The following is a 25,744-nucleotide window of genomic DNA, read 5'->3' as shown; positions in this document are numbered from 1 at the left end:
TTTATTTATTTATTTGAGAGCAGAGGCTGGGCAGAGGGAGAAGCAGATCCCCCCACCACACCTACACACCTACACTCCCCCACACCCAGCTTAGCAGAGCACCCCACATGAGGCTCCATCCCAGGATCCCGGGATCATGACCTGAGCAGAAGGCAGAGGCTTACCCCACTGAGTCACCCAGGTACAACTCTACCAGTATATTTTATAGAACAAAATTATTGGGTGCCTTGGGTGTCTCCGTCAGTTAAGAGTCTGACTTTTGGTTTCAGCTCAGGTCATGATTTCAGAATTATCAAACTCCCCACTCAGTGGTAAGTCTGTTTGAGATTCTCCCTCTCTCCCTCCCCCCAACATGCTCACTCCCACATGCTCTCTCTCTCTCAAACAATCTTTTAAAACGATTAAAAAAAAAAAAAAGGACAAAATTATTATCCTCTTGCCATAAATATTGATAGCTTTGCCCTCAATTTAGATGGAACCATAGGCCTGCCTTAAATATGATTATAGAACTAAGTACCCAGGGTCATGAACTTCTTCAACATATATTACTGTATGTTGAAGCCCTAATCCTTAATGTGATGATATCAGGAGATGGAGCCTTTGGGAGGTAATTAAGTTTAAGTTAGGGGATGAGGCTGGGGCCTTCATGACTGGATTAGTGGCCTTATAAAGAGAGACACCAGAAAGCTTGTTCACTCTCTGCTTCCAGACAAAGGAGAGGTTATGTGAGCAAACAAGATGGCAGCATTCTACAACCCAGAAGAAAGATCTCACCAGAACCAACCATGTTGGCACCCTGATCATGGACTTCTAGCCTCTAGAACAGTGAGAAAATGAGCAATGTTCAAGCCACCAGTCTATGGTATTTGGTTACAGATTTACATATACAGACACATTATGTATTATGTATTGACACGTGATGTTGATATATGATAATAGATATTGATTCACATGTATCCAAAAAAGAAACTTGCCCTTGCATCAGTAGTAAATAAATAAACATAAGAGACAGAGATCCAGAAGAGATCATCGAACACCTGAAGTCATTTGAGCAACAGAAACTTTAAAAATAAAATATTTTCCCAAGGATAGGTTGTGAGTCAGGGTCTGAAATAAGGTAGTGAGTCTAACTGAAGCAACCTCTGCTCGACAGAGATGGGAGAAAAGGAAACTTTCCCGGGGACCACTGATCATGGTCACGGGAGGTTAACACAGATGATGGAGGGAGGATGACGCCCGTTGCTTTACCCCTCCACTCTGAAGTTAGGTAACATGTAAGCAACAGGAGGTGGGCTTTGTGTGGAGGGGAGCTCACCTCTGTGGTTGGGGAAGAAGTAGATCCAGATTTGCTTTTGATGAATTGGACTTACTGTGGCTGCTCTGCCACTGGAGGGCATGGTTTGTGTGAGAGAGCAGAGCCAAAGTCTCAGTCTACTGAGAGCTTCCGGGAGTTAAGTGACTCAGTTGAAAGTATTCTTACCTTCTGGAACAATTAGCAATGTTAGAAAAAATGGAGAACAAACATCCATGAACAGTTCCAAGAGAAATAGGTCTACAGAGCCACAGAAAATAACAAAAGGGAAATTTGCCAAGAACAAAACAGACATTTCATTCAATAATTTGGTGTTATAGTCCTGAAACAGTAAGATTTTTAAGAGGGCTATTAGAGCTCCCAAAACTTGTTTGCAAAATTAGCCAGAGATATTCACTTCAAATTTTCTATATTGGCCAAGTGTGAGCAAGAAAAGTGGTGGTTCAGGCAAGGAGAGGTTAGGAAGAAAATCCATGATGCATGTACTAACTCGGCCAACTTTAACAGGGGCAGACACAATTCCAATCTTTAAATTTATGAAGGCTTTCCTACACTTTATCTTTGAAAGCTATTTTGTTATATTTTATCTTAAAGTTTAATAACAAAAATATCAATTCTGTTTCTATCCTAGAATTCAAATGTCCAAGACAAATGTAACCTACTGAATCCATCAAAGCCAAGGAAACTCACAGAACTGCTGATCTTCAGGGTTCTCACATAAGACTGATTGAGAAGTCAGCCAGACTGCAGAAAAGGACTTCAGGTTTTCTGGGGAATTAGTCGTTGCCATTGAGTAAGTCAAACACTGGGTGAAGAAGAAAACTCACACCAGTATTTCCCTAATTCTATTGCTGCTGTATTTCATAAATTCTCAGCATTCAGCATAGATGTTTCTGGTTGATAAAACAGAAGTAGATTTCTACCTGTATGGGTTCAATGGATGATTTCCTAAATTCCCATGTGTGTTGGTTTTTTTCCTATGGAGCTAAAATAATTAATGCAAAAGTCATGTGGCATTTCTGAGCTTTAAAAACTGGAAATTGGCTTATCTCATGATTTTGGAGCCATTTTATCCAAGAAAGACCTGGGATCCTTCCTTTTCAATGCACTTTTTTATTGAGCTGGGTGGAGTAAGAGGAATCAGTGCCAAACTGGAAGAAGTTTTCAGTAACACTTACCTGGTACTCACTGTGTACCAGACATTGGTTTAAATGTTCTGCATTACAGGTCAAGAATCCCTTACTCATAATTCTAAAATCCAAAAGCCTTGGAAAACCAGATCTTTTTTTTTTTAATAGTTCAATTGGCAGCAAAAAGACCAAACTCATTTGGCAGCAACATTTGATTCTGATTTTTAGTGGCAAAAGATGTTAATATTTACTAATTGGTGCCTCAGACTCCACTGGGTGTATTATATAATATATAGCATGTCACACAATATATGAATATGAATGGAAGTTGGATCTAAAGGCACACGATCAAATGACTATTGCCCATGAGGTTGGGAGTAAAAATGTCGAGCAACAGATTAAGGGTCAGTCCGAAAGGACCTAATGGATATTTATGAAGTCAAACTTTAACAAAATGATTCTTCCACATTTAGTTACAGAATGGTTATTTATTAAAGACTTTCTATGACCCACGTAAGGTCAATAGGGAATGCAAACCTCCAGAATACTGGCAGTATTTTTTGTTTTATTTATATTTTTTTCTTTAAAAAATAAAACAAAATTCAAGCAATATAAATAAAGGATCTTAAACTTGAATACAAATAGCCAATTGTACATGAGGCATGAAGACGGCTGGCTTAGCAGCATGTGCATAAAAGACTTAGAGGCTTTAGTTAACAGCAAGTTCTAGAAGTCAACAAGGTGTGGTGACTTTCAGAAAAGGTAATTGAATCTTGGGTGGCATAAACCTCACTGATCAGATCAGCGTGGGATGTTTTTTAAACGTGCAGCCATCACTTTAAGAGGGATATAAACCAACTAAATTATGTACAGAAGATAGATAAATTGGTAAAGACACTCAATATTATGTCCCATAGGCAACGACAGAAAAGCCCAGGAATCTTTAACTGGAAAATAAAAGGGGTAGGAAGGCAAACAAACACACACTTCAAATAACTTAAGAAATGTGTACGAGTTGTCAACTATGGACTTCTAGCCACTCCACACTCTATAAAGAGATACTGCCTCTACCAAAATCCTTCCTCCTGAATACCCATGTGATTGTATCATACAATGCATGGTGGGGCGGGGGTGGTGATTGGACTAGTAGTTGACATATGACTGTGACTCAAAAAGCCAGTCCATAAACCAGCATAACTATACCAGCACTTGGAGTAAAAGGTCAGTTGGACCTGACGGTCCCTGAATGGAATTTGTATTGGAAAACACAGACAGACTGAACCAGTTAGTAATGGAGGCAAAAGCTAAGAGGAAGCCAGCAGATAGAGTTGGCCCACAGCAAACCAACACCATGTATAAACTTAAATGATGACAGAACAAAACACTTTGTAAGCAGAGAAACCTCAGCAGCAGAGAGAAGAAAACAGAACAAACTTCAGAAGGCAGCCAAAGGTGCCGAGAGGGAAACAGGAAAACAGGACAGAGAGGAGAAAATGCAGTTGTCGAAAGCTGGTTCCATTCCTGTGTACTTCTCTCTCTCTCTCTCTCTCTCTCTTTTTTCCATTCCATTTGAATGCTTATAATAAACTCGCTTTTTCTTATGGTAATACATGTAAGTTGTTGCCCTGCTAATAAAATAAAGACTAAAACAAACTTCTAAGAAAATTGATTAAGTCAATTTTCTAGAGTCTTGAGGGTCTCTAGAGTCTTCCATCAATTGGTGGAAGCTTCAGAGAAATTGGTGTCTTTCTGATAGTCCATAAATGTGAAATGGCAGCCTCCAGAGACAGAGGTTGGTCTGCCACAGAGAAGTCCCAGCACCAGCTACTAACCAGGTGGCAGGGACCCAAACCCAGGAAGAAATGCCTGACGGAACAACCTTCAAGACCCTTCCAATCCTGAGACTATATCCTCTGACACTACGTGGAGAAGTCTCTCTTTTGAGGTAATAGCAATGACCTTCACAATCTGAGAAAAGCACAACATTCTAAAATAGAATTTTGCCTTTTGTTTTTTGGTTAGAATATTTTTCCATTCACTGCTTTGCCATCTTGAGCTTCTCTTCTTTCCAGTAGAAAACTGACAAGCCCAACTACAATTTCAAGTTCAGTAAATAACGGCTCAGTGTTTCTGGTTTTGAGAAAAGAAACAGGTCATTTTGGCACCGATTTTTTTTTCCATTTGTTTTTAAATTCACGTGTATTTTTCAGTAAATTTATTGCACATGATTTTGATTTATTTACACTTAGCTCCCTAAAATGCGTGGTTAGCAATGTGATGACGATGCACCTTTTAATTAGTCTGTCTCAGAACCAGAAAGTCATGTGTTGCCAGCACGACCAGAGTGAAATCCAGATGACACAAATTTGGATACAAATTGAAGCAGCCATAAAATTCAAGACCATTCTAAACTTGGTGATACAAGTTCTCTTGTTCCCAAAGTTACAGACAAAACAAGTTCCAAGTATGAAGCGCTTAACCAATTTTTCATGCAAACATGTGGCGCGCAGATAAACGGCAGAGGAGCAGCTGCCTCGCGCATCGCTTTGCTACCACAATTACTTTGTGATCAACTTGTGATTCGAGGGGGTTGTTGCTTTGCGAGAGGTTGTGCCTGCATCCCCAAAGAATCTGGAACCTAGGCAAGAAAGCTAGTCAACCAGTTGCTTAGCAAAGTGTAAACCGAGCCGTTTGCAGTAGATAGAGTGTTTCTCATTCGTAGAATTAGATAATGTTAAGTGTGGTAGGAACCGTGGAAATAATCTTGGCCAATCCTTCACTTCAATAATGTGTTTTCAATGGTTGTTTTGACATTCTATGTACGTAACCTTTAAAATTCAAATGACATTGGTCCAGGCATGAGTTTAATTTAGTTAAGACTCAAAGCACATATGGAGCAGAGAGAACATTTTCGAGGGAAACCTAGAGAATTGTTTGATGGGTCCTTTTTTTTCTTACTTATCTTTAAGACCCACAACGTGAAAATAGGTGTCCTCCTTTAAATGTGTTAGAAAGAGGGATAACACTACTAGGATATATAAAATGTGTATTTTATGTAAAATTTGTGTTGATAAAGATTCTAAACCTGTTTCAACATATCTCTATGTGCCAATTTTCTACAAGCCAACACTTCATAAATCATGTTCAAAACAAATACCAAAAATACATGACTTACATAATTAAACACTGATGTATTAAATTTACACATGGGCATAATCTTTCAAGTTTAAGGATATTTATCCATGCCAGGGTCTGTGTATTTGGCAGTGGCTGGGGGGAAAAAATAAATCCTTAACCAGAAGTCCTTTTCTTAATGAGTTCATTGTTTAATAGTTTGAGGCCACTGCCCTCATGTCACCTTGGGCACCCTTGCAAGCTAAACTACCTAGGGTAGTTCTCCTTACTGAGTGTTCTCTCTCCCAGAAGTCTCCGATTATCTCTTCCCCATTTAGAAGCTTTAGTCTTTGCTCACTGAGTTTCTTCTGACTAGAATAAGGATGGCCCATCAGGTTGGAACAACAATTATCCTGACCCCCCACTCACCAAAGAATCTCTTTCATTATCTGTCACTCACCATCCTTCCGGGAAATAGGATTGATTCTCATCATATCACAAAGAGGAAGCATATCTCAAAAGATTCAATGGTTCTTGGGACCTCTTCTTTCTTTTCCTTAATTTAAAAATATATTTCTGGAGCACCTGGGTGGCTCAGTGGGTTAAAGCCTCTGCCTTTGGCTCGGGTCATGATCTCAGGGTCCTGGGATTGAGCCCCACATCGGGCTCTCTGCTCAGCAGAGAGCCTCCTTCCTCCTCTCTCTCTCTGCCTGTCTCTCTGCCTACTTGTGATCTCTCTCTGTCAAATAAATAAATTAAATATTTTAAAAAAATGTATTTCCTACTTAAAATCCTTTCCTCAAGAAACTCCTCATTCTTCCAAAACCACTAGTCTTTTCCTCAATCTACCCAAACCCTGCCCCATACTTCAAGACCCTAATCAAGTCTCATCCACTCCAGGAACCCTTCCCTGATCCTCCAGTCCTCTGGACTCTGCCCCTCCTTTGAACCTCTAATGTGCATACTATCCCACCTAGTTTAGGCCGAGGCTGTATATAAGCTTAGATTTACTTGAATTGTTTCATATATTAGTTTTCTCTTCCTAACTAGAGACTCCTGGGAGGAGAGAATTATGCTTTGTACTATTTTTATATTCCTACAGTGATCAGTAGATTGCAGAACCCAGAGTAGGTGTCAAATACATATGAGTTAATAGATTGATAAATATTACAGTTCATTTCCACTTTGCAAATGATAATAAAGCAATATTTCTGCAACTAGCTAGAGCAGATTCATGTCCTCAAAATTACCATTTATAAAATGTTATAAATAAACTTTGCAATAAAATTCATCCCTTCTAATACATTGGCTTAGCTCACAAGCGTATAAGGTGCTGATCCCTGCCTTCCAGGAACTCACACTCTCATGAGAGAAAGGCATATCAATAAATTAAAATGCAACGTGAAAAATGCTCCCAAAGAGCAAGGTCTTTGCTTACAAAAGGCCAGGGAGAAAGGAGTACTCCCAAAGGTCTCTAATCAGACTCTACGATCTAACAAGTAACATCCCACACAACTTTCTAGATACAGATCTGGAACTCTTTCTTCCATTAGCCCTTACTGTATAAATAACCAGGGTACTTTAAAACAGTAAGATTTATCATTTGTATTGAAGTTCACAGTAAAATAGAACACGGAGATATAAAATAACTTAGAAACAAAAAAAATCCTCATGTAAATTGTATCTGAGGAATGTAAATTTGGAAAGACATACAATGTAATGTCGTGTTAATGAAAGTAAAGTTCGTTTTTTATTCAAAATAAAAGCCATACTCACCTGCAGCATCTGTCTACTTCAATCACATGATTTACTGTGGTTTTGCTTTTTCATGCTTGTGCAACTCCTTCCTTGTACATTGCTTGGGGACTGTCAAGGGTTCAACTGGCTTTTATTCCAGCCTATCTCTTGGTGTAAAAAATTAGTGTAAGATAAAAACACTGTTTTTACTTATTTTGCTATCCTAATGTCATATGACAATGTCAAGATCTTGCTGCAGACCAGAGTACACATCAAATGTGTGTCTCAAAACTTTTTGAGCTCATTGGGAATGCTCTTTCTCACATCTCCCTTTTACATTCCAGGGCTTTACTATCTTTGTTAGCTTTGTTTAAAGATCTAATAATTAGATTTCATTTTCTTCCAGAAGCAAGTGAATATAACTGTGACATAACTTGACTCACACGCATTTACTCTTATTTGTATTATAGCTAATGTTATATTATTTACTTCAAGTTTGTGTTTTTTTAATTTATATTGCTATTTGTAGGTAAACTTTAGAACCATTTTAAATGCAGTAATGCTTTTTTAAAGGTACTATTAAATAAGTGAACATTTACATTAAAAATAAAAACAAGTTCAGCTGGTAAATAGTGGCTAGTAACAGGGGAAAGCAGTAAGACTTACAGATCTGGAAAAGAAGTGTGGAGTAGCAACTTTAATAAAAAGTTCCCCAAAGTAGAAGACAAGCAGGAGATCTAGAGGGGGGAAAAGAGTAAATGGGTATCCTCTTTTCTTGACTTTTCTAATCATGTTTGATAGTTAAAGCAAATAATTAGAACATTGTCTAATGAGGTTCTAAATGTGTCTATAGGAAATATTTAAGACAATCAAATTACAGAGAAAAACAGAAATGGCTACTTAGACAATTATGGCTATTAGACAAATTAGATTTTACAACAAAGAATATTACTAGAGATAGTGAGCAATACTATATAATAACAAAAGGGTCAATCTACCAAAAATATATAACAATGCCAAATGTTCATTCACCAAACAGCAAAGCCACAAAAATTAGTGGAACTAAATGAAGAAATAGACAAATCCACAAACATAATTGGAGAGTTCAACATGTCTCTTAGTAACAGACTGAACTAGACAGAAAAGCAACAAGGACAAAGAACTCAACAACACCATCAACCAAAAGGATCTAATTGACATGTGTTAAACATACCTTCTTTTCAGGTGCTTGTGGATTATAAACTAAGACGAGTCATATTGTGTTCCTATAAAACAGACTTCAACAGACTGAAAAATGAAATCATTTGGAGTATGTTCTCTCACCATAATGGACTCAAACTAGAAATCAATAAGAGAAATATAACAGGAAAACTTCTAAACACTGTGAAACTCAACAACCTATTTGTAAATTATCCATGGATCGAAGAGCAAATCTTGAGGTAAGTCAAAAATTATACTGAACTGAATGCCAGTGCAAATACAACATACCGGCATTTGTGGAACACAGCTAAAACAGTGCTGAGAGGGAAATTTATGCACTAAATTCACAGACTAGAAAAAAGTAAAAATCTCAAACAATAATTAAAGCTATTGTCTTAAGAACCTAGGAAAAGAAGAGAAAAACAAACCTAAATCAAGCAAAATGACATATTAAAAATAAGAGAAGAATAAAATTGAAAACAATAAATGATAAAACCAATGAAACAAAGAGCAATTTCTTAGAAAACAGCTATAATATTGACAACCACCTAGTAAGATTGACCAAAAAGATGTATATTACCAATATCAGGAATGAAACAGGAGTTATCACTATAGACTCTGATGGCACTAAAAGGATAATAAGAGAATACTATGAACAACTCGACATAAGTTGACAACGTTGATGAAATTCCCCAGTTCCTCAAAAAATACAAACTAACACAGCTCATCCTACAAGAAACAGATAGTTTTAGTAGTCTTATATCTATTTAGGAAATTAAAGTTGTAACTTAAAAAAACTACCCTGATCAGTCCTCCAGGCCCACAGGGTGAAGTGGAGAATTCTGTCAAAACTTGAAGGAAAAATTAGCACCAATTCTACAAAATCTCTTCCAAAAAATAAAGAGGAAGGAACACTTACTGATTGAAGTTAGTATCACTCAGATACCAAAACCAAGTAAAGAAAGTAAAAACAAAGAAAGCAACAGGTTAATATCCCTTATAAACACAGATGTAAAAATTCCTCACAAAATTTAACAAGTATAATTCAGCAAGTTATAAAAATAATTATATGTCACGAGCAAGTAGGGTTTATTCCAGAAGTGCAATGCTGGTTCAATATTTGAAAATCAATCAATGTAATATACCATATTAACAAGCTAAAGAAAAATGTATGTGATCATTTCAGTTGAACCAGAAAAGTCATTGACACAATTCAACATGACTTGTAATAAAAACTGTCAAAAAAAAAAAAAAAAAAAAGAATAAAGGTAACCTTCCTCAACATGATTAAAAGCAACTACAAAAAACTACATAACATAAAATATTTTTTAAAAAGCTGAATAGTGTTCCCCTAAAATTGGGAACAATGCAAGGAAAGTCTCCTCTCACTATCTTTATTCAACATAGTGCTAGAAACTCTACCCACTCCACTCAGGCCATAAAAGAAAAGACAAAGCATATAGATAAGAAAGGAAGAAGTAAAAATGTCTTTATCTGCAGATGACATGATTGTGTACATAGAAAATCCCCAGGAATTTTTAAAAACGGTAATACCAACAACAAAGTCAAAGTAAAAAATGAGTTCAGAAAGATTGCAGGACTCAAGTAAACAGGAAAAAAGATTATATTACTACATGCTAGGAATCTTTACATGCACTGAAACTAGAAATGTAATACTATTTATAGCTGCTCAAAGAAAAGTAAATACTAAGGTGTAAATCTAACAAAATATGCATGGGTCTTATATGCTAAAAATTCTCCCCAAATGTACTCCTATAAAAATCCCAGCAATAATTTTGTAGATTTAGAAAATATTGTTCTAGGGGTGCCTGGGTGGCTCAGTGGGTTAAAGCCTCTGCCTTCGGTTCAGGTCATGATCCCAGGGTCCTGGAATCGAGCCCCACATTGGGCTCTCTGCTCAGTGAGGAGCCTGCTTCCTCCTCTCTCTCTCTGCCTACTTGTGATCTCTGTCTGTGAGATAAATAAATAAAATCTTTTAAAAATATATTATTCTCAAATGTATGTGAAAGGAAAAAAGAAATGAGAATTGCTAAAACAATCTTGACAAAGAAGAGTAAGGTGGGAACTATCACTCTGCCTGATAGTGAGTTTACCAGACAGCTACAGTAATGAAGACGGTATGTTATTGTTGGGGGGATGAATACATAGATCAACAGGACAAAAAATTCAGAAATAGTACCACTCTTATATGCTCAACTGATATCTGGCAAAGGTACAAAAGAAATTCAGTCAGCAAGGATGGACTTTTCAATTAGTACTGCAGCAATTAGACCTCTATATGCAAAACAAGAAACAAAACAAAACCAAAAAAAGTGACATAAACCTAACACCTTCTACAAAAATCATCACAAAATGGATCACAGACATATACGTGAAACTTTAGCTATAAAACTTCAGAAAAAAACACAGGAGGAAATCTTCAGTAGCTAGGGCTCAGCAAAGTCTTCTTAGGTTTAATACTAAAAACAGTGACTCATAAAATTAAAAATTGGTGCATGGAACGTCAGTAATTTTTTTTTAATTTTTGTTTTACAAGAGACCTTCTTTCGTTTTACAAGAGATGCAAGAAAATATTTGAAAATCACATATCCAACAAAGGAATAGTACCTAGAATACTCTAAAGAAGTCTCAAAACTCAGTAGTAAAAACCCAATTATAAAATGAGTAAAAGAGGATGCTCAGTAGGTTAAGTGTCTCAGTAGGTTAAGCATCTGCCTTCAGCTCAGGTCGTGAACCTGGAGACCTGGGATCAGCCTGCATGGGGCTCCATGTGCAGCGGGGAGCCTGCTTTACCCTCTCCCGCTCCCCCTGCTTGTGCTCACACACTCTCTCTCTCTATCAAATAAATAAATAAAATCTTTAAAAAACATGGATAAAAAACATGAAGAGACAGTTCACCAAAGATAATCTACAGATGGCAAGTAAGCCCTTGAAATAATATTGAACATCACTAGCCATTATGGAAGTACACATTAAACCAATATCATGCTACCACCTGCCTAGCAGAATGGTAGAAATAAAAAAAATTCGTGATAATACCAAATGCTGGCAATAATGCAAAGAAACGATCATTTATATATTGCTGGTGAGAATATAAACGTACATCTACCCTAGAAGAGGGTAGCCAAACTAGAGAAGTTTAGCAGCTTCTTTAAAAACACAATTACCATACTACCCAGCAATTGCCCCCTTGGGCACTTATGCCAAAGACATGAAGATATATGGACACAAAAATTCATATATGAATATTTATAGCGATCTTATTCTAACAGCTAAAAACTGGAAACAACCCAGATATTCTTCAACAGGTGAATGTTTAAACAACCTGTGGCATAATCATGCTTTAGAATACTAGCCAGTTGGCTGGTCCGAAGGTAGTGAGTTATCTCAATTGATTGTTCACAGTCAGTTACAGATAGAATACTAGCCAGCAATAAAAAAGGAAAATGTGTTGATACAAACAACAACTTGAATGACTCTCCAGAGAATTATACTGCATGAAAAAAGCCAGTCCCAAAAGGTTACATACCTGAAGATTCTATTTATGTGCCATTCTTGAAATGCTAAAATCAGAGAAACGTTCCCCATAGGTTAGTGGAGAACAGGACAGAGAAGAGAGAAGGAAAGTAGCTAAGCCTATGAAACTACAAGACAAGGAATCACTATGGTGATGGAAATATCCTATAACTTGACTATATCAGCGTAAATATTGTGGTTGTGTTATTATACTATGGTGCTGCAAGATGTTACCATTGAAAGAAATGGCTGAAGAGCACATAGATCTTTCTGTGTTATTTCTTAACAGCTGCATGTGAATCTACCATTATCTCAAAATAAAAAGTTAAATTTTAAAATAATTCAATGTAATGGCTATCAGCTTTTCAAATATTAAACACAAAGACTAGATACGTCAAGAAACATGAAGGAGAAAACTATGCTTCTCCCTTCCAAATTATCTGCCTAGCGATCTAAGACAAGAAAGGAATTGGGAGTATAATCTCAAACATTGTATTTTTCTAGAGTCAATAAATTTTTAAGATATGTTAATCTTATATAAATAGTAATGGGATAAAACAGATAAAAATTATAAAAATGTAATTAATTAATTAATAGGCACAGATGGTTACGTTGAAAAATGTATAGACATACAAAAAGAATAGATTTTGAATTTTAGGTAGCCCCAAATTAAGGATTCAGTCAGGATAGACACTTTTTAAGTAGACTCATGTGTTTTTGTTTCATGAAGTTATGCAATTTAAATTAGAACAGATGAAAAACAAAGAAAAAAAGAATTCTGATATACTTTGCATTTATAAAATAATATCAGAGTTGATATATTTATGATAAATTCCGCATACATCACTCATCGTGTCCGCACTTATGAGAGACATCCTCTTTCAACCAAGGTCACATTGTACCAGACCTGCCTTGAGGCAAAACCAAATCACTACAAAGTTAGCTCAGGAAATAAATCACCTAACTTCAGTTTTGCTGATAGAGGTAGGTAGGTAGGTAGATTAGGTATCATAGGTAGGGAAGGAGGGACAGAAATAGAGATAAGTAATGCTGGACAGTTGGTTTAAATGTTTGGGCTAAATCGAGTGATTGGTTTAACTGGTCACTTTACAATGTGAACACACTTAACAGAGGAGTTATACAAGGAGCAGATACTCAGCGGCTCCTTTGAGTGAAAGGACTGAGTTAGCATTTAACTAGCCTAGTCAGTTAAGTCAGAACAGTCACTGTGGTTGTGCTGTACAGGTAAGTCTCAGTATTTTTAAAACCATAGATGTATTGTGGATCGTGGCATCAACTTTTTTAAAAAGATAATAAATACTTCAGAAATTTGAAGTCCTTTTGTCACTGGTCCTTAGCAACATTTTTAGATTTAAGGAATAAAAAAATGGGAAAAATCAGCATGTTATTGATTCATATTTTTCTTTCCTGGAGATTAACTCCTCACCTCCACCCTTATGCTCGATTCTGTCTTCAACCACTTTTGTTCAGCCTTTCATCCCTTACATTTAAATGCCCCTGCAGCCTTCTGTCTGGTCACTCTGACTCTCACTGATTTCCCCTCCAATCCATTCTGAGCCAGCTATTTCTTAAAAATACATTTTTTCCATTTTTCACGCCCCACATAAGGACCCCATCATGACTTAATACTGTCAGTCTCGCTAGCCCTTCACAATCTCTTCCAGTCCCCTTACTTACTGAGCCTTGCTTCCGGCAGTCCACTCCCAAATATACTTCACCCCGGGCAAGCCAAGTGTCCTTCCTTGCCCCTGTGCATACTCAAACCCCTCAGGTCAGATTCTCCTGCCATAGAAGATTCCTGGACCTACCACAACACGTCCGCCTTAGCCTCCCTCTCTAACCCCCATTCTACCCATACTGTCACGCCCAACTCAAGACCACCATCTCCAGGGAGTCCTTCTGACTTCCAGGTCCATGTCCAAAGTGAGCCTGAGTTATGCTCAGAATGAAAGCCAGCCATGTGCCCCCTTTATTGTCTTCTGACTCATTTTCTTCCTCATCCACTCTCCAGAAATATATTGAGCACTTCTGTGTGTCTAACGTACTTTGGTAATTATAGCAATTCTTTCACATCCTTTAGTTTATAGTCTATGATTATATATTTGGCAAATAAAATCAATCAGGCCTTATCTTCTTTCCCAGACTCCTCAGTCCCCAGCAGGACAGTTGGTATATCATCACCACCACTAGCGTCACCAACATCAAATATTAACAGAGCTTTTTCTACCACGTGTCAGCCCTCTCCTCAGAGCAGGAAGCTCAGAGATGTAAGACATAGCCTTGCAGTGGCAACTCAAGGAGGGAGGAAAGTGCCAATTGCACAGTAAGCATAAGGGTGGAAGAGCAAAGAAACAGGAGCGAGCACGGAGAGAACATGACAGAGGCGGTAGGGCTCTGAGGGTTTCATCTTTTTTCAGTGGATCCTGCAGTAGAGCTACCAGGTAGAGCTACCCAGATGTCCTTTTTGAGGACTGATACACCCACTTCAGGCTGTCGGAAACATCTCTATGAACAGTAACACCCCTCACTGGGGACTGCCTTCAGCTGCAGGGACCTCCCCTACCCAAGGTGAGAGAGGCAACTCACAGCCAATGACTGGCTTATTGAGGGAAACAAAACTAAAGGCTCCTTTGCCTTGATTTGAGTCCTCTGAAGAGCTATCCAGCCTCAGGGATCCTGCCATGATCAGACGGCCATCCAGCTGCTCACTCTACCCAATACTACCCTGCTTCCTTCTTTACTTCTTTAAACACGTGGCCCAAGACCACTCTCCAGTGAAAGTTGGCCATGCAACTCCCCATCTCACAGTCTGGTTCCAGGGAACCCAGTCTCTGTTCATGCTGCTAAAAATGTGGTTACTTACACAGCTCTTAGGTGAAATAAAGTTCTAGGTCAGAACACTACAAAACGGATGGGTTATCTTGTGTTTACTTTTCCAAAGTTCTCGAAGTAGGTGGGATTTTTTTTTTCTTTTACCTCTATTTCTACAAAAGACAATGAAGAGTAGGGAGGTAAAATGTCCAAGATCACACATGTCAAATAGCAGATCCAATATTCAAACTCTGACCTTCCTAATCTTATCCAGAGTCCTTTATCCCACACCAGCTTGGAAAAGTGCCCTTGTTTTAAGAAAACACCATGAACATCAAAAGAGTCAAATTTGGGATTTTATTTTTTACCAGTTATTAACCATGTGACTTTAAGTACATTATTTAACCTCTCGGGACTTTTCTAGGCAGCTCTGTGTCCATATAATGGACCTAAGAATACCTCCTCAGAGCTCATAATATTATAAAGATTAATTGAAACAGAGAAGGCACCATTTCCCGTTCTCATGGAGGAATGGTGGTATATAATTTCAAGTAAGTTTAGAGTATTTAAACTGTAGAGAATTTGGAATGTTTTCCTGATCATCTTATTGAAAGGGACCTTTCCTTTTGATCATCTCCACTAGAGTGATCTCTTATTTCTCTGGAATTCCATACTCTGGTGTTCACATGGCTGACACAGACTATTGTTAGTTGCTCTGGAATTCTATAGTCTGTGTGTTTTCTTAGAAACATAGATATGTTTTATAGGCATAAGCCTTCTTTTACTGTTACTGGCTTCAATTTGCCAAACAGTATGTAAGGTCCTTGAAGACCTGAATAGTCTTAAAAATCTTTAGACCCTACTATGGAGGGCACGTATTGCATGGAGCACTGGGTGTAGGGCATAAACAACGAATTCTGAAACACTGAAAATAAATTTAAAAAGTAAATAAAAATTTTAAAAAACATCTTTAGACCCCCTTCCTCCCCCGTGAACCTAGATCAGTAAGAGCCACACAGCAAATTGACATATGTGGACTTCGTGGTATATACTGAGTAAACAGATGCCCGGCTGGTCTCTGCCAGCCCTGGTAAACAGTCACATGAAGGAGAGAAGAGAATACATTCAGGCTTCTCTGGAAGACGTAGAAGAAGGGTAAGCAAAGGAAGCAGCTAATTGAAGCATACAACCTGCCCAATAAAAGAATGTGAACTTGTGGATGTCAGAGTCTACTTGCACTATCAACTAAATCACTCATTCTCGTGGGTAAGAGTACGGGGGGGAACAGGAAGTATCATCCAGTACTGTTCCTTCCTGCAAAACATGAAAACAAAGAGGACCAGGAAAAGAGTTCTCCAATAGAACACACTTCCAAACGTTAATCAGTCAAGCCAGAAATAAAGGCTTTTGCTGAGATGGAGGATGGGGTGGAAATGCTGCTGTAGGAAATGTGATAGGGAGTCAGCAAAAGAATTGTGAGCAGCCATAAAATTAGAAAGCATGACTCTGTACAGATCCAGTCAGAATAGTTTTGTGATTTTCTATAGCAACATTCAACAGCCCAGCTGTGTGATGAGAGAAATAGTAAAGATGACCCTGGGTAGGGTAGAGAAATTCTCTTCCCTTGTTGATTCCTTGAGCATGTTCTTACATTTAAATATATATGACAGAGTAGCAACTAATTAGAAATATTAGCATATTGGATCATAGGTCTTATCCTTTAACCAGAGAGGTAGTATAGCAAAGCTCTTAAGAGAAAAAGCTTGACACACTAACAGCCCCAGGTTTGAATTTAGTCCCTTCTCTAATCAGTAGTATGTCTTTGGGAACATTATTTAACCATACTGTATAAATACAATAGTACATGTCCCTTAAATTAATTGTAAATATTAAATAAAACAATGCATAAAGCATTTAACACAGTGCTTAGAAGTACAGAATAAATGTTAATAATAAATGGGAAGGAGCAGAACTTGAAATTCACAAAAATAAGCACAACTTTCTTTGTAAGTTATAAAAATTAGATCAGAGTTTATAAGACTGGTACTTACCATAATTTGTATTTAAATACAATTTACTTGCTTATTGCTTGCTCCCCCAAATAAACCATAGATTCCAAAAAGGCAGAGACCTTCTCTGTTTTGGCCAAATTATTGCCCAAATAAAGTACCCAGCATATAGGAATTAATTAATCAGCTAACTAAAAGGAGCTTGGTATCAAGCTAGGAGAGTACCACAGAAATACTTTATTAGGAACTTTACCTTGTATGTTCGTATCACTCTACTAGTCCACACTGATTTAAAAAAATAAATAAATAACATGAACAATGGATTAATTAAACCTTCTGAATTACTACAGTTAGAAGACTTTCCTTTCCTGAACAAAAGGCAAGCCTCCATCTTATTGGTACTGTTAACCTTTCAGTGGCTTCTCCCTCCTGGGTGAATTTCATCTTCCACTGGCCAGAGAGAGGGAATGAGAGTGTTCATGATATGTGTATACATGCTGTTGTGTGTTCTGTTGTGTATGCTCACGTGTCTTCTCTCATCAGCATAATGCTTTGCTATTGTCAACCAGAGCTGTCCCCTCTTCCTACTTACATTTCTCTCCATTATCCCTAGTTACTCTCTATAATCAGCACCTTGAGTTCTCTCTACAATGTGACCTTTCTGACAGACTCTTGAACCCTCCAATAACGTTAACCAAACAGTGTAATCAGTAGCATGGAAAACTGTCCCTCTTTCACACTTTTCCCAAAATTGTGATTAGAGTATGCAGGCAAGCATTTTATGGTTATCACTTTTAAAGCAAAACTCCTAAAGCATCTTTGAAAGTAAAAATTGTGAAGGGATACCAGATGTCAGGTAGGAAAAAGCAACCGAGATAGGGAGCTACTATCTGTCTTGTTAACTGGCATGGTTGTGCCAGAGTTCTCAGCTTTGCAGGGCTCATTTTTACATTTTGAATTCGTAAGAAACAACTAGAGGCTTCACATCTGCTTTTGCGAACTGCTGTTTACTGGAGAGAGCTTCTTTAGTTTAACATTGCTGGACTATAAAACAATATTTATTTATTTTCTTATTGCCCTTTCTAGTAAATAACCGATCTTACCTAAAAATGGCTAAGGCAACCCTAAATGTTTGTGAATCAAGCACCAAATGACACCCTGTCAGCACCACTGACCTTCCCTGCACACAAGGAATCCTTCTCCTGGACCATCCACAAGGGCACTTGGATCAGCACAGCTCTGAGAATATGCAGCTGGTAGAACTTAGATCGCATTTGTTGTGTATCCCCTGCTATTTTTTTTTCCCTAGTTCGTCTCTTGAATTTACCCCTTAAGATAGATCTTAATCTACAGTGGCTTCTGTTTGGGAATTAAGTATTACGAATTTCAAGGAGAAGATTAAATAATTCGGGCGCCTGGGTGGCTCAGTGGGTTAAGCCGCTGCCTTCGGCTCAGGTCATGATCTCAGAGTCCTGGGATCGAGTCCCGCATCGGGCTCTCTGCTCAGCAGGGAGCCTGCTTCCTTCTCTCTCTCTCTCTGCCTGCCTCTCAGTGTACTTGTAATTTCTCTCTGTCAAATAAATAAATAAAATCTTAAAAAAAAAAAAGAAGATTAAATAATTCCTTTTCTAAAAATAAAGAAATAATGTCAAAGTAAAGAGATTTCAAGGGTATGATTAAAGATGTCCAATTGGCTGAAATAAATATTTTAATGTATTTATCTGATTAATTTTTCCAAGTCTCTATTGGTAGTAAAGAAAGGGTAATTTCCAAACTATTGATTTATTTCACCTTCAGTCAAATTTTTAAAAGACTTATAAAAATTTATTTTGGTTGATTTAAACCAACATAACCACATGAGTAATGCAGTTTGGCCATAGACTGATAGAAAACAAAAGTCACCACGTCACTGGGTCACAATCCACAGGCACAAGGGTGTTCTCAGATGAAAGCACTCTTCAAAATTAGGTAAATGCACTCAATCTCATACAGCAATCAACCATTCAAAGATGAGGTAATTCAAAAACAGAGTAAATACATGGTCTTTAGAGAAAGACTAATAAATATAATCAGCATCAATATATCAGATATAAACAACAATAATATATAGTCAAATACTTGGGAAAAATTCAAGTATACTTTCTTTGGGGACAGTATGCTGATTCCCGAAGAGATTATGAATGACTTGGCTAGCTGTTTTGTTTCTTGAAGAACAATTTTATACTTTAAAACCAAAACTATGATTCTGTCATTATTTCATGCCCTTGTAGTGTTTATTAATTATCATATACTATAGATCCTCCCTTAAGTGAGGTGTTTTCCAGGAGACTATTGGAAGTATTATTCATTCAATTGCAGCGATAACTGACCCAGTAGAACGCTGGTGCTCTCTACAGTTTAAAGGGGCTTCCAAAGTGCTATCTGTTCAGAGAAGGATTTTTTTTTTTTTTTAGAGAAACAATAAACCTCTTGAAATCAGTTACATAAGCATTCATGCAAAGTCAAAGTCTGCTACGTACAAAGCACCGTATTAGATATTGAGAGAGACATCCAGGAACATTACATTTTCAAAGGGAAAGGAAGAAATGAACACAAGTAACTCTAAACCAAGGCAGAATATAAACACGATATATTGGTGCTTTAAACAATGCACCATAGGAGGAAATAGGAAAGATGTGTAGCTTGGAGGCTGGGGGTTGTCTTCAGCTGGAGAAAGGGCTTATTTACTATTAGTCGTTACTTTAAAGAGTTTCTTTTGTTGTAACAAAAATAAATGTCATCCAGAAGGTATCACGGACCTGAATAAATGACGAAATACAACCAAAACTCTATACAAACCATTGGTGATAGACTCACTTATGGGTCCTCCCTCCCGACAGACAGTCTCGAGCTTGTACACAGTTAACCCTCCCCGGAGCCCCATAGGTACCCTCCGTTCAGGCTGAATCACGTACTGAGATGCACTTTCAGTTTTTAGCACGCGCACCCAGGACTGTTTTAATCACTTGAGTTGTACATGAAAAACTAGTCTTCTAAGTACTTAAGGACTAAGGAAAATGTTGAAAATCAAAACTTTTAGGTTTGTCCCACTACTCATGTCCAAGTGCGCTGCTATATACTCCTCTTTCCCCTTTTTTTCCTATAGAGCAGACTAATAGTTTGCAGAAGCCCTGCTTGTCCACAAGTTTTAAAAATAAGGTCTAAATTGGAAAAGATTGAATTTGCGAGAATCAATCGCCTAATATGCCAATAAAAACCAACAACTAAATTCCAACAAAGGTCCAACAGCCTTCTCCTGGTCTCTTCCTAAATGCTTAGTGTGCAGTTCTGACTGTAATCTAATAATTGCTTTTCTGATCCAAATATCAATACTTAATGTTTATCACCAGAATGCCAAGTTAGATGGCCTGGCCTCCTTCTCCTCCTCCTAATAAGAAAAAAATGACCTAAGCACTAGCCAGGCTTTGATGAAGCCGGGAGTGAACTGAAGGGAGCCTCCTTCCGCCAACACAGCAGCAATGTGTTTTCTGTCTCGACTAAACTTCCACAAATTTGTAATTTATTTGGAAGAATATGTTGCAGATAAGCAAAAAAAGGCATCTGGAAGCCTTCTTGCCAAATGGTAACTTTCTGGAAGGTTCCTCATTTAGAAGTAATTTCTGGAAAATTTCTTGATTAATACAAATCCGTGAACAAACTTAAAAATGATGGCTTTGTTATTGCTTTGGCACAATATGTTAACAACACTGCGAGTGCTGCCAAAACTCTGAGAGTTCTTTCATGCGGATTATGGTCTTGTTTACAGATCCAGCTGTACTGAGGCCTTGTCCATGGTGGTAACCTAACAATGTTCCCAGTGGGGGTGCCCATTAGGGGAGGGGAGACTAACTGAAGTTTAGTTTGTTTAAATTGAGCAAGAATGCACAGCGGCACTCAGATCTTTGGGGAATGTGTTGGAAGCATACCCTTTCTGGGATCTGTTTTCGTTTATTTAAGGGGGATGTTTGCATTGCTCAAAAATTGCAATACACAAACTTACCATACAAAATGCCTTCCAAATGTTTACTGTGGTCTATACAGAAGTGAGCAGAAAACGCAAGTAATAGGAGACTGAAGTGAAATGCTAAATGAAAAGGGTAACTGCTGACCTCTGAAATCTTTACTAATTAAAAACTCAAACTACTTTCTGCGATATATGTGTGTGCATACACGCATTAAATATATCCCCAATATGACCATATAAATTAGATAGGAAAGGTAAGCAAAACACATCGAAGAATGTGAATCTCAAACTCTCGGAAACTAGCTTTCATTAATAGGACACTTATGCAAATATTTTCTTTTCACTGCTTTGCATAGATTTGTTTACATGGATTTTACTGGGATTTTATTTAACAGGCTCTAATGACAAAATAAAAATTGGGTTTTTTTCCTCCAAAAACAAATGTGAGAAACAATAGCATTACACATTTTCTCATCTTTGACAAAAAAATTTAGCAAGATTTTGGTAGCTGCATGTTATTACCAAAAAAAGAATTGGGAATATTAATTGCCTCTACATTGAAAGTAATCTGTTCAGAAGTAGCTTTCACTTTTCCTGCTTTCTGTCCTTTCTGCTAAGAGAGGATCAGGAATAGACCAGTGAGACCCCAGGCTGCTGGGCCCCTTGGCCGAACGCTGGTAGATAAAGGCCTCCTCAAGTGTTTCCTCCCTGACACCCACCGAGAGGCCACAGCGCTTCTGTAGTGTTAAAAATGTATCAAGCTTGAAGTTCATCTCTCAGATATCATTTAGGTCAAAATAAAACTCTTCCTGGAAAACTCATGATTCACAGTTTTTAACCTGAATTCAGTTTTGTCCAAGTAATTTTCATCAGAGGATTTATTTTATACTTGAATCAAAAAGTATGTATTTTTTTAAAAGCATGATTGTCATTTCTCAAAAAAAATCTATTTTAATATGTAATTTCACTATATAATATTATCCTGGATATATGTAAGTCAGTATTTTCATTAAACATACCATAGTCTCTTGTTATAATGAAGAAATCTTACTAACCTGTAAGAGAAAAAATATAAAATTGCCCATTTTCCATAAAACTGCTCAGTCATTTATGCCATGCTTTCATATTTAGCATTCCCACAGGCAAATAGTATGTTCTGCAGCTCTGTCCATGAAGAAGATGCCTCATGTTCCCCACACTATTACCAAGCTTCAAGATCAGGGATGGAGGACACAGGAATATCGCCATGGCCACTGACTCACAGAGCCATCTTTTTTTCCTTATTAATGATTTTTACCCCTTAAACATTTTTTTTGAAAGAACTATCTTGTATGTTAACAGTTTTTGAATCAAAATTAACCAGTAAAAAACAATATAATAAAATGTAAGGGCAAAGAACACAACCTCAGCCTACCTAAGTTTTGATACCAAGGCTTCTACCCAGCAACGAAGAACCTTAGGACAAGTTACATGTCATGTCTGTGTCTCAGTTTCCTCATCTATAAAAATGGACTGAATAGTGGTAACTTTTCCACTGGATTGTTTCGAGGATCAAATAGAATAATACACATATGGCTTTACCAAAGTGCCTGGAACACGGTAAGCCCTCAATAAATGCAATGTATAAAACTAATACTGGGTAGATGAGCCATTAATTTTGGTTGAGTTAATTTTTAAATTATTTTTAGTACCTTCCATGTTTTGAAGCAGTTAATAGAGACATTTTTAAAAATACCAAAGACTATGTTGGCACAGTATTACTGCAGGTATTTCATAATTGTTCTGATAATATCGTACAGCTAAATCTGGAAATATTTAGAAACTATTAAGTTTATGAAAGTCAGACCTGACCGAACAGCTTAGAAGCAAGCTTTTCAATCTACTATTTTTCAGATTTCCTTGGGAATAATATTGTGAGGTATATTAAAACAGAACAATGGATAGATGGTGACAGAGTCCTGTGGACCTATAACTAACATCAATAAGGATAAGTTTAATACTCAACAAGTTTCCAGAATAGTGTATTCGGTATGTAATTGTTCTTTGTTGTGAACTACTTTCTTGCATTCAAAGTTTAGCATGTATTCTCTACTGACAACTTAATTTCAAAATACAATTACCAAACGTACGAAATAAGCCCTTCTAAACAAGTCTCTCCATATCTACAAGAAACTGCCAAATGCGTCTATACTCTGAGTTTCCTCAAAATGCTGTCCATAAGACTCCTTGAATTAGCACCAAAGATGGCGTTTTGTGTTTCTGGGCTGAAACCTCTCCATACTTTCAATGTTACCTTAGTTGAGACCGAGTCAGTTTCCTAAACAGGCCAGGAGCCGGGGAGAGATAGGGGCGCTTTAGTGCCAATCTCAGGGGTATATCGTTATGCATAAAATATTTCCTATTCATTATTCTTACTTGCTCCCAAGGACACAGATGATATGAGGTCGTAGGGAAACAAGTACCTTTTAAAAAACATTTTCATGTTTATGATTTCCTGATTGAAAAATAAAATCAATGTTTTCATTTTCTAGAGATGAACTATGGAGTCTCTTTATTAACTCATTGGATTAAACCAGTTAATAAACCACACAAGATGTTTTACAGTACCTGTCAGATATAGTCCCTTAACTTTTTAAATAATCTCGTCCAAATCAGCACCCCCCCCATTTCCATATGTAGTGATGAGATTGATGAGATCGTGACACATGCTGACAGAAGCTGAGAGATCTGGGGGGTGGGGGGATAAGTTACTGTAGCATGTGGGAGAGCTACTGGGTATGAACGTTTCTCCTGAAATTACAAGTTCACCCAAAACATTGCCAAATCTCTGTGCCTAGTAATACCATAAATGTTTCTCAAAATCAGGTTTTAAAAAAAAAAAAATCTTTCCTCTACACCATTCCTTCATTTTTATTTTTTGAGCGAGTGTGGAGGCCTAGTCAATGACTCTTTAGGATGCAAAGTCATTTTGGAGGAAAAAAGGAAGTATTCTTTACCGTTGTAGTGAATCATTCATAGCTAAAGGCGGCCTTTGTTCTCAGTCACCGGTTAGACTGCACTTTCATAGCCTAGTGCCTTCTACCAGAGCCCCTTGATAGAGTCACATAAATGATGGAAGATGCATGAGACGTGAAGGTGACATGTGCAGTCTCCAGGAGGAAACTGATGCCCCGGTTGCTCGCTAAGGAGCCATCCTGGCGTTAGCCGCGTATGCAGCCATCCAGCTGCCCTCCCAGCTGGAAGGAAGGTGTTAAGCAGCAGCTGTCAGCAGAAAGAGATAGGAAAGGGAATAAAGTCTCTTCAATTCACAGAAATAAAAATTGTTAATGAAAAGCTCCAGTACCGTACCCTGATAGCCGCCTTCTTTGCAAGACTTCGGACTTACTTCCTTGAAACTTCTGTAGCCTTCCGGCTTATCAGTTTCCGGGCGATGCGCTCTCAGCAACCACCTGTGAAGTGAACCAGAACAATCTGAGGTTAATTCACCTCTCCCAGCAATCATACAAGTTTGTTCGTTTGTAGATTCAACAATGAAACTGTTACTGATTAGTCCAAGTCAAAAATCTGCACTTTCGTCATTTCAAAACGATTTAATTACCTTTTTCTAATGCAGTATATATGCTCCATTTGCCAAGACAAAAGAGCTATTATTCAACCCGAAAAAAATATTGCTGTAGCAAGCACAGTAACTTTTAATGTTTTCACTGCTGAACTGTCAAAACGCGAACATTCCCACCCCTTGAAAAAATGGAAGTATGGAACTATAGTATAACCTTCACTTTTATAGTAAGAGGTTTCTAGAATATGACAAAGAAAACATAGCAATTTCAGCCAGGTCATAATTTAGTATAAAATAAAACAAGACATTTAAACCCGAGGAGGAAAAAAAAAAATTCTGAGAGTGGTAGAACTATCAAACTATGTGTGCAATTTCCTTGTGCTCAAATTGCATTTTCTCCCTTCAGTGTTATATGGAGTAGGGTCTTGCCCTCTAGATTAGAGACTTTTGCATTAGAGGAAACTAGGTTATGTCTTCCACTGTCAGAGACAGAAATTATGAGCTGGAGTGCATTTTAGCCAGTCACTCTGAAAAATGTTAGCCCAAGGGGGTAATAATTAGAACTGTTTTTGTCAGGTGACTGCATTTTAAGCAGTGATGTGTCTGAGAATCTAGCTGAGGGGTTTAATATAAATATAAATATTTTTTTCAGTCAGCATTGTGGCTTGATTTTTTTTTTTTTTGCCTTGCTTTTTATTTCAAAAGTAAGCACTTTTCAGGAATTATCAGCTAAAACCTCCTGCAGTTTAGTATTATGGTGACCCAATAATATAATATAGCCAGTAGAAAATGACACTCGAGCAATCTGAGAAGTTAATGCATAATACTATATACTAACTCATTATGAGATCATCATGTATTTATGGACACAAATAACTAGTCTGTATACATTGTTTCTAGGAATCTGAGCACAGACATAGAACAATTTCACTTCTAAATTATTATCTTACTTATTTAAGTCATTATTTAATACAATTTAGTGTTGTAGTTACCACAAATAAATTTTAAAAATAGAAATGTAATTTATGGGCTTTCGGAATACTTCACTCTGGTATGGCCCCTCTGGGGTCAGGGTCCCACAATAGGGTGGGTAGCCTAGGAGTTCTGTTATTATTTATTAAGTGACCCAAATCTGAATATACCCTCTTTTGACAAGAACGGATCATTTTAATATTTGTTCCCATTACAAAAGCATTATGGAAAGATAGGGATGGATGGAAACAATCTCTTCTCCTTTAGCTTATAAAGTTTAATAAAGACTATCCTTTTGTTCTTACAATAACCCTCACTTTACAAATAAATGAATCACTT

At 37.4% G+C, this 25,744-nt stretch overlaps 1 long non-coding RNA gene across 5 annotated transcripts in view; it reads right to left on the bottom strand.

Annotated features, from left to right (window-relative positions):
- LOC123390419 overlaps positions 1-24,325 on the bottom strand; it is a 331,180-nt gene extending 306,855 nt beyond the window's left edge. For all 5 annotated transcript variants that reach the window (XR_006604991.1, XR_006604990.1, XR_006604993.1 and 2 more), the window contains exon 1: positions 24,223-24,325. This is a non-coding gene — a long non-coding RNA (uncharacterized LOC123390419). The remainder of the gene's footprint in view (positions 1-24,222) is intronic.
- Positions 24,326-25,744: the final 1,419 nt, after the last annotated feature.

Source organism: Mustela putorius, unplaced genomic scaffold (genome assembly GCF_011764305.1).
Source record: "Mustela putorius furo isolate JIRA1106 unplaced genomic scaffold, ASM1176430v1.1 tig00537350_pilon_pilon_pilon, whole genome shotgun sequence".
NCBI lineage: Eukaryota > Metazoa > Chordata > Mammalia > Carnivora > Mustelidae > Mustela > Mustela putorius.
Note: the sequence above shows the minus strand (reverse complement) of the source record. Positions and strands in the feature narration are given on the sequence as shown.